We start from the raw sequence: 15,147 nt of genomic DNA on the forward strand, positions 1-15,147 counted from the left end.
TTGCCTGAGTGCATGGACGATGCGCTCTTTAACATGCTGGTGGAGGGCTGGGATGGCTTTTCTGGAAAAAAAGTGTCGACTGGGTAGCTCGTAGCGTGGTACAGCGTAGTCCATCAGGGCTTTGAAAGCTTCGCTTTCAACTAACCGGTAGGGCATCATCTCTAACGAGATTAGTCTAGCTATGTGTGCGTTCAAACCCTGTGTACGCGGATGCGAGGCTAAGTACTTCCTTTTTCTAACCATACTCTCATGTAGGGTGAGCTGGACTGGAGAGCTGGAGATCGTGGAACTAGCGGGGGTGCCGGTGGACATGGCAGACTGAGAGACGGTGGGAGATGGTATTGTTGCCACCGGTGCCCTAGATGCAGTGTTTCCTACTACGAAACTGGTGATTCCCTGACCCTGACGGCTTTGGCCTGGCAAAGAAACCTGCACAGATACTGCAGGTGGTGCGGAAAATGGTGGCCCTACACTGCCGGAAGGGATGTTGCGTTGCTGACTAGCTTCATTGGCCGAGGGTGCTACAACCTTAAGGGACGTTTGGTAGTTAGTCCAGGCTTGCAAATGCATGGTGGTTAAATGTCTATGCATGCAACTTGTATTGAGACTTTTCAGATTCTGTCCTCTGCTTAAGGTAGTTGAACATTTTTGACAGATGACTTTGCGCTGATCAATTGGATGTTGTTTAAAAAAATGGCAGACTGCACTCTTTCTAGCATCGGATACCTTTTCAGGCATTGCAGACTGAGCTTTAACCGGATGGCCACGCTGTCCTCCAACAGGTTTTAGCTTTGCCACGCGTTTTGGGCAAGATACGGGCCCGGCAGATGGAACCTGTTGCGATGTTGATGCCTGCTGCGGCCCCTCCTCCTCCGCTTCAGAACTGCTGCCGCCTGCACCCTGTTCCCCCAATGGCTGCCAATCGGGGTCAAGAACTGGGTCATCTATTACCTCTTCTTGTAGCTCGTGTGCAACTTCGTCTGTGTCACCGTGTCGGTCGGTGGTATAGCGTTCGTGATGGGGCAACATAGTCTCATCAGGGTCTGATTCTTGATCAGCACCCTGCGAGGGCAATGTTGTGGTCTGAGTCAAAGGACCAGCATAGTAGTCTGGCTGTGGCTGTGCATCAGTGCACTCCATGTCAGATTCAACTTGTAATGGGCATGGACTGTTAACTGCTTCACTTTCTAAGCCAGGGACGGTATGTGTAAAGAGCTCCATGGAGTAACCCGTTGTGTCGCCTGCTGCATTCTTCTCTGTTGTTGTTTTTGCTGAAGAGGACAAGGAAGCGACTTGTCCCTGACCGTGAACATCCACTAACGACGCGCTGCTTTGACATTTACCAGTTTCACGAGAGGAGGCAAAAGAGCTAGAGGCTGAGTCAGCAAGATAAGCCAAAACTTGCTCTTGCTGCTCCGGCTTTAAAAGCAGTTTTCCTACTCCCAGAAAAGGGAGCGTTCGAGGCCTTGTGTAGCCAGACGACGAACCTGGCTCCACAGCTCCAGACTTAGGTGCAATATTTTTTTTCCCACGACCAGCTGATGCTCCACCACTACCACTACCCTCATTACCAGCTGACAATGAACGCCCCCAGCCACGACCTCTTCCACCAGACTTCCTCATTGTTTTAAAAACGTTACCAAACGAACGGTATTTGTTGCAGTCACACAACTTACACGGTGAGCTATAACTTCAGTATGATTTAGCTACCCCTTTACAGGTGGGTGAGACCACAACGAAAATCAGCCACAATGTTACACACTCTGTTGTTGTTGGCAACAAATGAGATGGCACACACGCAGGACTGTCACTGAAGCGCAAATGTAAATATTTATCTCCCACTGATTTGTGTTTGGTTTTTTTTAAAAGGGAGACTTCAGAAAAAAAAAAAAATAAATAAATTATTTTTTACAGAAGAATTTATAAAACAAATAAAATGAAATGATTGTTTCAGGGAGAATTTAGGAAAAAAAAAAAAAAAAAAAAAGGCTTTGTAGGGCCCACTGAGTGAGAGAGGACGCACACAGGAGTCAGGAGTGGCACACAAGCCCAGAGGCCAATATTAATCTCCCACCGATTGATTTAGTTATTTTTTTTGGTAGATTTTGGAACCCAAATCAAGCAAAAAAATTAATAGGCTTTCTATGGCCCACAATTGGGGAGAGAGAGAGAGATGGCACACCCAGGAGTCAAGACTGGCACACAAGCAGAAGGGGCAATATGAATCTCCCACAGATTTTTTTTTTTTTTTTTTTTTCAGGGAGACTTGAGAGAAAAAAAAATACCAAAAAAATGATTTTTTTCAGGAATAATTTAGAAACCAAAGAAAATAAAATGATTGTTTCAGGGAGAATTTAGAAAACAAATAAAACAAAAAATAGGCTTTCTAGGGCCCACTGAGTGACAGATGACGCACACAGGAGTCAGGAGTGGCACACAAGCCCAGAGGCCAATATTAATCTCCCACTGATTGATTGATTGATTTTTTCAGGTAGAATTATGAACCCAAATCAACCAAAAAAATAAATAGGCTTTCTATGGCCCACTATTTGTGAGAGAGATGGCACGCTCAGGACTGGCACACAAGCCCAGAGGCCAATATTAATCTCCCACTTTTTTTTTTTTTCCAGGGAAAATTTATAAACCCAATAAAAAAAATAATAATAAATAGGCTTTCTATGGCCCACTATCTGAGAGAGAGAGATGGCACGCTTAGGACTGGCACACAAGCCCAAAGCCCAATATTAATCTCCCACTGATTGATTGATTGATTTTTTCAGGTAGAATTTAGAACCCAAATCAAGCAAAAAATTAATAGGCTTTCTATGGCCCACTGAGTGAGAGATGGCACACACAGGAGTAAGGAGTGGCACACAAGCCCTGAGGCCAATATTTTTCTCCCACTGATTGATGTTGTGATTTTTTCTGGTAGATTTTGGAACCCAAATCAAGCAAAAAAATAAATAGGCTTTCTATGGCCCACTGAGTGAGAGATGACACAGACAGAGATGGCACTCTAGCAGAAATGTCAATCTTAATCTCCCACAAAAAAAAAAAAAAGGAACTGTCCTTCAATTACTATCTCCCTGCAGTAATCTCAGCCAGGTATGGCAGGCAGCAATAAGGAGTGGACTGATGCACAAATTAAATAAAAAGTGTGGACAAACAAACAAGATAGCTGTGCAGAAAGGAAGGAACAAGAGGATTTGTGCTTTGAAAAAAGCAGTTGGTTTGCACAGCGGCGTACACACAGCAATGCAGCTATCAGGGAGCCTTCTAGGGCAGCCCAATGAGCTACAGCGCTGAGGAAAAAAAAAAAAAAAAGGAGCTTCCACTGTCCCTGCACACCGAAGGTGGTGTTGGGCAGTGGAAATCGCTACAGCACAAGCGGTTTTGTGGTTAATGGACCCTGCCTAACGCTATCCCTGCTTCTGACGAAGCGGCAGCAACCTCTCCCTAAGCTCAGATCAGCAGCAGTAACATGGCGGTCGGCGGGAACTCCCCTTTATAGCCCCTGTGACGCCGCAGACAGCAAGCCAATCACTGCAATGCCCTTCTCTAAGATGGTGGGGACCAGGACCTATGTCATCACGCTGCCCACACTCTGCGTTTACCTTCATTGGCTGAGAAATGGCGCTTTTCGCGTCATTGAAACGCGACTTTGGCGCGAAAGTCGCGTACCGCATGGCCGACCACGCACAGGGGTCGGATCGGGTTTCATGAAACTCGACTTCGCCAAAAGTCGGCGACTTTTGAAAATGTTCGACCCGTTTCGCTCAACCCTAGTCGTGATATCATGAGTTTACTCAAACAGCATCAGTCTCTTGTACAATGAGGCCACGAGTGATGACTGTCCTTACCGGGAGGCCATCATCAGAAAATGACTGTTAAATCGGGGGGGGGGGGGGGGGGTTGTCTCATTTTTGGGGGCAATGTTTTTTTCTAGACCTTCATTAAAACAAATATATTTTTAATTTTAATCTGATACTTTCAGGAAGAGTTTTCAGCGGACTACTTATTAGCACAGACAGGAGTATACTGACTGGTAACTCAGGATCCACCATTCACTATAGTATTGCAGTACATGGTATGAGTGATCTAAATAAATTGGAAAAATTCAAGGAAAAAAACGTTTTTCAAAATGTAAAAGTTTAAAGAAAATATATATAAAAATTCTAATTCTGTTCCCCCATGAAAAATAAAGGAAAAAATAAACATATTTCATATCGTTGCATTCGTAAAATCAAGTGTAATAAAATATGAATTAATTCCTCCGATCGGTGAACGTTCTAAAGAAAAAATAAACTTTTTACAACATTTCAATAATTTTTTTAATTAGATAAATAGAGAAAAAAATGGAGGTATCAGTTATCAGACTGATGTGGACAATCATATTTCCAGGTCATTTTTACCACGCAATGAACGCCGCAAAAAAAAAAAAAAAACAATGGCGGAATTGCATTTTTTTTAAAGGGGTTAATAAAGGTTGTGATATGGGAAAATATAATTCCAAAAAATATGAAAAAAAAAAAATCAATTTAATACAAAATCTACCTCCTCACCAACACCGGAGCTCCTGCAACCCTCAACCTACTGTCTCCTCCCCCATAATCCTGTAGAATGTAAGCCCGCAAGGGCAGGTTCCTCGCCCCTCTATCAGCCTGTGATTGTTAGTTTGCTTACTGTATGTGATATCTGTAATTTGTATGTAACCCCTTCTCATGTACAGCACCATGGAATCAATGGTGCTATATAAATAAATAATAATAATAATTAAAAGAACAGATCATTTTATGATGACATTTTCCCTTTAAGACTAAAGTGTACGGTTAGATATAAATGATGAAGAGCACAAAAAGCAGTAAAACCGGATATGCAGCCTAAATATGAAGACAACTAAGGTCAAGTCAGTGAAATCCACAAATCTACAGCAATAACCCCCCACAGGATACCGCAGACAGGAGAGCGGAGCCGACAGAATAGCGGCGCAGACAGGAGAGTGGAGCAGACAGGAGAGCAGCGTAGACAGAAGAGCGGAGCAGACAGGAGAGCGGAGCAGACAGGAGAGCAGCGCAGACAGAAGAGCGGAGCAGACAGGAGAGCAGCGCAGACAGAAGAGCGGAGCAGACAGGAGGACGGCGTAGACAGAAGAGCAGCGCCGACAGGAGAGTGGAGCAGACAGAAGAGTGGAGCAGACAGGAGAGCGGAGTAGACAGGAGAGCGGAGCAGACAGAAGAGCAGCGCAGACAGGAGAGCGGAGCAGACAGGAGAGCGGAGCAGACAGGAGAGCAGCGCAGACAGGAGAGCGGAGCAGACAGAATAGTGGCGCAGACAGGAGAGTAGCGCAGACAGGAGAGCGGAGCAGACAGGAGAGCGGAGCAGACAGGAGAGCGGAGCAGACAGGAGGACGGCGTAGACAGAAGAGCAGCGCCGACAGGAGAGCGGAGCAGACAGGAGAGTGGAGCAGACAGAAGAGCAGGGCAGACAGAAGAGCGGAGCAGACAGAAGAGCAGGGCAGACAGAAGAGCGGAGCAGACAGGAGAGCGGAGCAGACAGAAGAGCAGGGCAGACAGATGAGCGGAGCAGACAGGAGAGTGGAGCAGACAGAAGAGCAGGGCAGACAGAAGAGCGGAGCAGACAGGAGAGCGGAGCAGACAGAAGAGCAGGGCAGACAGAAGAGCGGAGCAGACAGGAGAGCGGAGCAGACAGGAGAGCGGCGCACACAGGAGGACGGATTGACTCCTATATTGATGCAGGGGGTCATATTGGATATGCATTCTGTTATCTGATGGTGGCGCCAGCAGTGGCATAGCATGGGTAGGCAGCGCCCAGGGCAAGGCAAGTATTTTGTGCTCCTTAACCTGGACCATTAGCTTTCTGTGAGTCCCTTCTGCAAGTCCAGTATTGAACTCCTTGTCCTAAAACTACATGTATTATATTTTAAGAAAATACTGATGGAATTATAGTTTGCCATATAGCCCTCTAGTTTTTTTTTTCTGTTGATGTCTAATTTAAAAAAAAAAATAAAAAAAGTTAAATATTGTTATAATTTGTTTTTACTTTCTATAACATTTTTTATGTACCTATTTTATTACCATAACCCTAGCCCTAACTATCCTTAGCACTAGCGCTGGCTCAAACTCCAACCACCATCCAAGACCTAACCCAGTCTCCAGCCCTAACTCAAACCTTAGCCCTTACCCTTGCCCAAAATCTAACCTTATTCCTACCTTTAACCTTTGCCCTAGCCCGGGTCAAAACTCTAGCCCAAGCTCCAACCCCAGTCCCATTACTATCCCTGATTCTAACCTTAGTCCTACCTCTAACTTTAGTCCTAACCCTGGCCCAAACCATAACCCCAATCCTAACGCTAAGTCGGACCCTCGCCCAAACTCTAGCCCCAAGCCGAGCCCTCAACCAGTCTCCAACCCTAACTGTAACCTTAGCTCCACCTCTAGCCTTAGCCCTTGCCCCAACTCGAACCTTATTCCAACCTTTAATCTTAGCCCTAGCCCAACTCTAGCCCCAATTGAAGCCCAAAGCTCCAACCCTCGCCCTAATTCTAACTTTAGCCCTACCTATAACCTTAGTCCTAGCCCAAGCCATTGCCCCCATCCTAATGCTAACGCTAACCCTAGCCCAAACTCTAGCTCCAACCCCAATCCTAGGCCTAATTCTAGCCCTATACTAGCCAAAAGTGACAGATTTTGCACCTACATAAAATTTGGCATCTGTGGCACCTCCTCCCCAAGCAATGCCACTGGGCACCAGTAATTGATCCATCATCTCTAACATGTTACACAACTATTCATACATTTGTGAAATTGAGCACGTGACATAAATAGGATCTCCAGATCTCTGGGGCGCCACCAGTAAACGCTCTAGCTCGTAATTCTTACCCAGTCACCCCAGACGTAAAACACGGCATGAAGGGGCTCAGAGAAGGTGGCGGAGAAGGTGTGCAGGTGTCTAATTGGCCCTTGTAACTCATAAAAGGACAATTGTCCGGCTTCATAATCCAGATAGATCCTGAAGCTGTGAGAGGACACGTAATGATGGATCTGGCTGACGTCGCTGGAATGTATGGCCGAATACTCCTGATTAAATTTACATAAACCCCAGGACTTGCCGTTGTTTCCGATGTAGGACTGGACGCCTTTCCTGTCTATACTGGGATAACACACCCCGATCATCCAGTCTCCAGACTCACTGGCCTCCACCTCCCAGTAATGGCGTCCTGAGGAGAAGCTCCTGGTGCTCATTACCTGACAATACTGAAATCTCTCCAGGGTTTCGAGACGACACTGATTTAGATCTGACCAGGACACAGATTTCAGATCCCCGGATACTGCCACGTAATTACCAGCAGTGTTTAGATCGAGTAATATATCCAGGGACTCAGACACATAAATCCCTCTTTTCACACCGGTCATAATGTCAGCTAGACCAGCATGTAAGGCCGCAGAGATCAGACCTTCATCTAGATCTCCAGCCTCGTGGACCTTCTTATCTTCTCTCTCTCGGTCTTCATCATCTCCCTCTTGACGGTCATAAAAGTCATCTCTTATGGATGCCCGTCCTTGTAGGACAGTGACGGGATCGTTCATGTGGCACAGCTCCTCAACATCGAACATTTTCCTGGACAGCTCGTCCTTCTTTATCTCTAGCTGCTGGATCAGGTTGGAGACCGTGTGGGACACCTGCTCTTCCCAGTTGGATATTTCACTGAGGACCCTTTTCTCCAGAAGGTCCAACTGTTCCCGAATATCCCTAAACAGCACATTCACCTGCTTGGTCACTCCGACGGCTTTTTCTTGGACGTCCGCCCTTCGTTTTTGCAAGTTCTTGACTCGTTTCTCCGTCCTCTTTTTTTTCACAGTCAACTTTTCCAAAAAATGTATTAGCCTGTCTCTCTTTTTTTCGAAAGCTGCATTGATGGGCTCCACGTAGTGTCCCTTATGTTCTCCAAACGCAATGCAAGATACACAGATGCAAACGGCGTCCTTGGAGCAGTAGTATTCAAGGATCTTCTTGTGCGTGGGACATTTTCGCTTTCCGTAAGAAGTGGTCGGCTCTGATAAGACGTGTTCTGGGGACTTGCTGTGGACCCTTAGATGATTGTCACACAGAGACGCTTCACACAGCAGGCAAGATTTGACAGCAGGTACCGGAGAATGAATGCAGTAAGTGCAGAATATCCCCGATGCTTCATGGCCCTCATGGGACATGGATGGACACTCTACTGGGTGGCATGGGTTGATGGTCCTCTGCCACGTTGGTCTCTCGTGAAACCTTTTTCTGCATTCAGGACAGGTGTAAACTCCAGACTCCTGCTGAGCATCCAGTTGCCGATCGATACACCCCCGGCAGAAGTTGTGCCCGCACCTCAAGGTGACAGGATCCGTGTAGTCTCCCATGCAGATGGAGCAGTTTTGCCCATACTTGAAATCAGCAGCTGCCATACTTGCAATCAGGAAGTGTCTCTATTTGCCAAATCCAGTTTCAATGGTCGCGATTGTTCCACTCCCGCTGGGAAAAGTCTCAATTCTTCTCTTGGCGTAACTTTTTTTGGGGGGGAATATTAAAAGGTTTTTGACGTTTACGGCAGGTTTCGCCTCGCGGTTATGCCCTGAATGCACAGACGTACCCTTTTTTTTTTCCTGTGTCTCTTTCTCTGTGAGAACGGAACACCAGACCGTCAGCTGTGCTGAAAATTACGCGGTTGCCAGCTGAGTTCGCCATCTTGTGGAAAAAAAGCAGATCGCACGAAGATTTCTTACTCTACGAAATACGCAATAGGCGCATAAGGCGGCACCTGGAGCTGGGCATATAGTACCGCTGATCCCCGCCACTCCCGAATCTTCAGGTTCACTAACTGGAGCTATTGCCCTTTTGGAGCAAGAAGGGTAAAAAAAAAAAAAAAAATTGAGGGGTACACTGGTCATTTCGAAATGGCGCAAAATAATGTTCCATACCTCCCAACTTCTGAAGAACAGCAAGAGGGACACAGCTGCAAAGTTTTGGGCCAAGCAATACCCTCTCAGGTTAAAAAGTGATGGACAATCACTTTAAGGCTCTGTTCACTCTAATGCTATACCCTTCTGTTCCATTATAGAAGCAAAGCAATGGAAAGTAGCTGGGAACAGCTTCATCATTAGGCGCACATAATATGAAAGTTGACGGAGTGGGGACTCAGTCAACTTTCATATTTCCAAACCAAGTTCGTGTTCTTATAAGTCCACGCGCAGGTCATCTCCTCCATTTTCCTCTCTGACCCCACACCAAAGTCCATGGCATCATGATCTTCCCTTGCTTTAGTGCTGACTCTCCGCCACAGCTGCCGACAGTGGTAAGAAGCACAAATGTTAGAATGAGGGGTGCTAAAATATGTGGAATAATGTGATGGCTCCTAAGGTGGACAGTACGTTTCTAGCACACCAGGGACATCACATGGCACAATGGCAATGCAATATTCATATAAAAAATCTGGAATAATAATCTGATGTCCACACCACTCACGGATAGATCACTTCTGTGAGTTCAAACGTGAGGACTTGGAAATATGGTGGCCAAATTATTCCACGAGGAGGTTCCTGTGAGAAAATCTGACAAATTAGTAATGTCCTGCACCCATCTTTCTGCGCATACAATTAGCCGTCCTCCGCTGACCTCACCACGAGGAGCCGTGAGGGGTCTGGATCCAACATATGAAATTCTATCCAGGAAACATCACGCCACATCCAGGAAAGATAACGAGAATTGTAGATCTGTCCCAGTTTCTGCAGTGATCTCCTCTGCCTTCTATGTATGTCTTTTTATTATTTCATCTATTTAGAATCTGTCATCCTTTTTCCAGATTAAATGTAAAATTCAATAAGATTGTTTATTACTGCTCTAACTGTACCAACAACCTCGAAGAGGGAAAGTATATCCTGTTTGTGTTACCCTATCTATGCTATTTGTTTATTGCTGTTCTAAATGTACCCACAACCTCGAAGAGGGAAAGTATATCCTGTTTGTGTTACCCTATCTATGCTATTTATTTATTGCTGTTCTAAATGTACCCACCACCTCGAAGAGGGAAAGTATATCCCATTTGTTTATTGCTGTTCTAAACGTACCCACAACCTCGAAGAGGGAAAGTATATCCTGTTTGTGTTACCCTATCTATGCTATTTGTTTATTGCTGTTCTAAATGTACCCACCACCTCGAAGAGGGAAAGTATATCCTATTTGTTTATTGCTGTTCTAAACGTACCCACAACCTCGAAGAGGGAACGTATATCCTGTTTGTGTTACCCTATCTATGCTATTTATTTATTGCTGTTCTAAATGTACCCACCACCTCGAAGAGGGAAAGTATATCCTGTTTGTGTTACCCTATCTATGCTATTTGTTTATTGCTGTTCTAAACGTACCCACAACCTCGAAGAGGGAACGTATATCCTGTTTGTGTTACCCTATCTATGCTATTTATTTATTGCTGTTCTAAATGTACCCACCACCTCGAAGAGGGAAAGTATATCCTGTTTGTGTTACCCTATCTATGCTATTTGTTTATTGCTGTTCTAAACGTACCCACAACCTTGAAGAGGGAAAGTATTTCCTGTTAGGATAACACAAACAGGATCTGCTTTCCCTCTTTGGGGTTGTGGGTATTTTTAGTGCAGCAAAAAAACAAACGGCATAGATTGTGTTACCCTATCTATGCCGTTAGTTTCTTGCTGCTCTAAACGTACCCACAACCCCAAAGAGGGAAAGTATTTCCTGTTTGTGTTATCCTATGTATGCCATTTGTTTCTTGCTGTTATGAACGTTCCCACAACCTCAAAGAGGGAAAGTATATCCTGATTGTGTTACCCTATCTATACCAAAGTACAATAATATCAATTGTCAGGTGCTTGGATATGCATTGTGTGCGTGTGCTAGTGTGTACCCGAAGGACAGGCGTCTCGCTGCCTAACAAAACTGAGTGGTGACAGCAAAAAGTGTGGTGTGGAAGTGTGAACTGGCTATGGGGAGCGCTGAGTTTTGCAGTAGACGACTGGACAAGTGGGTTTATGACACCCATTATAGCCTATGGGTCTGTTCACATCTCCGTTGATTTTTTTTTACTAATTTTCCACAAGAAAAAAAAAGTTAAAATCTGTACAATATGGAAAAAAAACCAAGGACATGATACATCTGTTTTTGTCAAGTTTTGGTTTTGCAAAATCCAAGTGTGGTTCTGCCATTGCTTTTTTTTCCGGTTCTGTTTTTCTGATGACAGGTTCCCTTTAAGGATCCATAACCCTTGGAGCCATGATGAGGTTATTCATCCATAGACCCCAAGTTTTATGAATCCAATGTGGACACAGAAATATCCACAATTATCTATATTAGGAATGCCTAATTCTCAAGGTGCCCAAAAGAGACTCCATGACTTCAAGGTTGTCCCACAAATTGTCTTGTAAAACTCTACCATCCCTGAACACGTGGACTTGTAGGTGTCATAAACTGATGGACACCACAATTGTCAGATATGCCAAGAAACCGCAAGTCCCAAAACGCCCCTTACCTAGAGCTTGGAGGTAGCCCAACAGCACCCGGACCATGGCTTCAGTAGCCTACTAGTGACACCTCCATTGCCCACTCCTTTCTACATTGATCGCCACCAGACCCATAAAAAAACTTCACGTTTAGGTTTCCGTAAAGAGAACAGACACTTCACATATTAACACTTCTTTATTCTATTCTTTCATCACAACAGGCACAGATCTAACAAATCCTTCAATCCAAGAGGCCCCCATACACATCAGGTGGATGGCCAGTCCTGTTGACATTGGCAGACTTTCATCTCATGTATGGACGACCTTGGTTACAGAATTAACGGAATTAACTATTTTAGGTATGTAGTACCAATATAATAATGTTATGCAGTAATAACCATAATGCCCACATATTCCCACCAGAGAACGTAAGCAAAGTATAAAGCAGGTCGCACACATTACACGTAGAAGCCGGGTGATGATGGAACAACCATTGAGCAGACGATCATCCAGTATTTTGCCGACAAAGCCATTCACTGGTTGTTACAGTCATTAAAACGGGCCCTGGGAACAGAAAGAAAGGACATCCTGGGAATGTTCTTCAGGGAAAGATCTTTTGTGGACAGTCAGGCCAAAAACATCAACATCTTCTTTCCAGACGACGGCTGTCATCAACTGGTTAAAAGTGTCATTTGCAATGGGTTAAAATGTCACAAAAACTGGATAAGAAAAAACCAATGACCGATGCTAATCACATAAGACTTATTTTCAGAGCATTATTTTTTGGGTGTCAATGTGCGGACCTGACCTGGAAGATCAGGCACTCTTCAGTCTTTCCTCTCAGTTCTTGATTCTCAACCAATTGTTCTGCACAATGAAAGCAGCGTGAAGGGGCTCGGTGAAGGTGGCGAAGATGGTGTACACGTGTCTAACAGCGTCACTGACTTCATAAAAGGACAGACGTCCATCATTGTAATCCAGATAGACCCTCACTCTACTACAGAATGTCCTATAAGGTAGTGAACGCGAATGGCCATTATGCTCTGCCACAAGCCCATTATTGCTCCTCTGCAGACACCATGACTTGTTATTACATCCAAGCCTTGACTGATCACCCTTCCTCTCCATACTGGGGTAACACACCCCTACTCCCCAGTTTACAGAGTCTCTGATCTCCACCTCCCAGTAATGTCTTCCTGAAGAAAAACTTCTTGTGCTTATGACCTGGTCACCCCCAAATCTTTCCTCTTTGTCCGGGAGATTGTGGTGAGATTCTACGTAGGTGACAGTCTTTAGATCGTCTGACATCTGGAGATGATGAGACACTGAATTTATGTCCAGGCATATGTTTGCAGGTTTCTGTGTATAGAACCAGATGTTCAGTCCTTTCATTATGTCTCCTAACCCAATTTGTAATGTCTTCGAGATTGGGTGCAGGTCCAGACCACCGGCATTGTGTAACAGTTTATGTCTCCTTTCTTCTTCCTTGGGACCACATGAGCTTCCCACATCCGACTGCTCTTCCTGTAGGACGATATATGGGTCAGTCATGTTACACAGCTCCTCAATGTGACACTTAGTCTTGAGCAGCTCCACGTTCTGCTTCTGCAAGTCCGAGATCAGGTCATTATAAGAATTTAACTGCTGTTCTCTCATTTGGAAAATATCACCGATGAGAGTTTCCTCCAGAACTTTGAGTTCCCTCACGATTACTCTAAACCGATCCTGGACTCTCCGAGTTACGACATCTGCCTTTTCTTGGACTTTTCTCATTTCTTCTTGCCAAGTTTGTACTTTTCTCTCAGTCTCCTCAGTTTTCGCATTCATCGCCCAAAGAATTTTTCTCAGTTCCTCTTTCCTCTTCTCAGAGGCCTCAGTCAGTGGATCCACCTGGTGTTCCCGGTGTTCTTTGGCCATGGCACAGGACAAGCAGATACAGGTACCATCCACTGTGCAGTAATACCCCAAGATCTTATTATGGATGGGGCATCTTCTTTTAGCCAGGGAAGTGGTGGGGTCAATTAATGTGTGCCTCACTGACCTGTTGTGGCTTCTGAGATGTCTCTCACACATGGAAGTTTCGCACTGCAGACATGTTTTAATGGCAGGAGATGGAAGGTCACAGTAATTGCAGAAGACCTCGGTGTCATCATTATTGGGCTGAGCAGTATGGAATTGTTCAGCGATGTTACTGAGGTTTGTGTTCTTGGTTAAAACGGGTCGTCCTTTGAATCTCTTCCTGCACTGAGGACACGTGTAGACTCTTGACCTCTGGGAGTCCAGTGCGTGGTCAATACATGTCCAGCAGAAGTTGTGTCCACACCTTAGGGTTACAGGATCCTTAAATACATCTAAGCAGATCGGGCATGTAGGTTCAGCTGCTAGATCTGCCATAGTTCATGAGAGAAATGAAAGAGAAACTATCAGTGGCCACTCCTTAGGCCTGACGTGTGCCAACATTGAGGAGGCATCTGGTACTTTCCGTTATCAAGGGGGGGGGTTGTGATATTTATGCCTGAAGGGTAGATACCTTCCCATAAAGCTCTGAGTCACATGCGGTATCTTCTGATCGCTCGTGTCACAGGATGAAGCATACATATAACCACCTCAGTGCGTGCCTGCTCCTTGCTCTGTTTTCACATTGCAGTTATGGCTGAGTGACCTTTGATATGTTGTAAAATCTTACGAGACAAGAATAGCAGCCACAGAACAGGACATCGCAGCCTGGAGCAGAGCCTCACCGCTGCAGGTGCAATGGGGGGGCAGTCCAACGCACAAAACCATTCTTCCTCCAGTATTAAGTCATCTGGAAAGGATATGTGGGGCACCAGCAGGGGGTATCATGACAGCAGAAGAAAAGAGGTCCATGTAGCACCATGAACAGCCCAGGTCTTCTTCTGGGAGGGATAATTTTGCTAATAAGTAGCTTCAGGGATCTATGAATAGCCATGCTTAAGTGTGCACACCTTCCCCTGGCCTATCCACCACATAACTAGCAGTATCCGGACGTTACCACTGCGTACTTTGTGAAGCCATTGGTTAACGATGACCAACTATCACGCATGGTCGTGGTGCATGTGGTTCTTGGATCCACCCTGCCACGGGATGGGACTAGGAGGGGCATAGCTACACAGTTACCAGGTATCTGGTTTTCACTGGAGCTTCTGATGGTGGAGTCAGGTTTGAGCTGCAGGTAGCCACCAGGTACCACTCTCAGGCAGTCCTCAGTACTGCAGCTGCTGAATCCAGGAGTGAGGATAGCAAACACAGACTGGGCTCGGAGTATCTGAAGGGCAGGATTTGAACTCTGTTCAGACTACACCGGTACTGGATCCTCAGATAAAATGGATACTTGCACAGAGTCAGACTGGATATGGATCCTGGAAAAGGCTCTAACAGTTCAGACTCTGGTACTCTAACCAGGACAGACAGGGATGCTGGTTCAAGTATCGTTGGAACAGTTTAAGGTTCAGGTACCGCCAATGTGGCTTCAGGGTTCAGGATTGAGGTACGATGCGGCCTCATAGATCTCAGGGACAAGCTAGGGATAATACCACAAGGGAAACTACAACAGGTTCGGGTTCAGGCCCTGGCCACACAGACCCGGGGGTTTGGATTC

The 15,147-nt window shown here is 45.5% G+C and overlaps 1 pseudogene; it reads right to left on the minus strand.

Annotated features, from left to right (window-relative positions):
• Positions 1-6,875: 6,875 nt before the first annotated feature.
• Positions 6,876-14,257, minus strand: LOC138666381 (uncharacterized; annotated as a pseudogene).
• Positions 14,258-15,147: the final 890 nt, after the last annotated feature.

Source organism: Ranitomeya imitator, chromosome 2, assembly GCF_032444005.1.
Source record: "Ranitomeya imitator isolate aRanImi1 chromosome 2, aRanImi1.pri, whole genome shotgun sequence".
In the NCBI taxonomy this organism is placed as follows: Eukaryota; Metazoa; Chordata; class Amphibia; order Anura; family Dendrobatidae; genus Ranitomeya; species Ranitomeya imitator.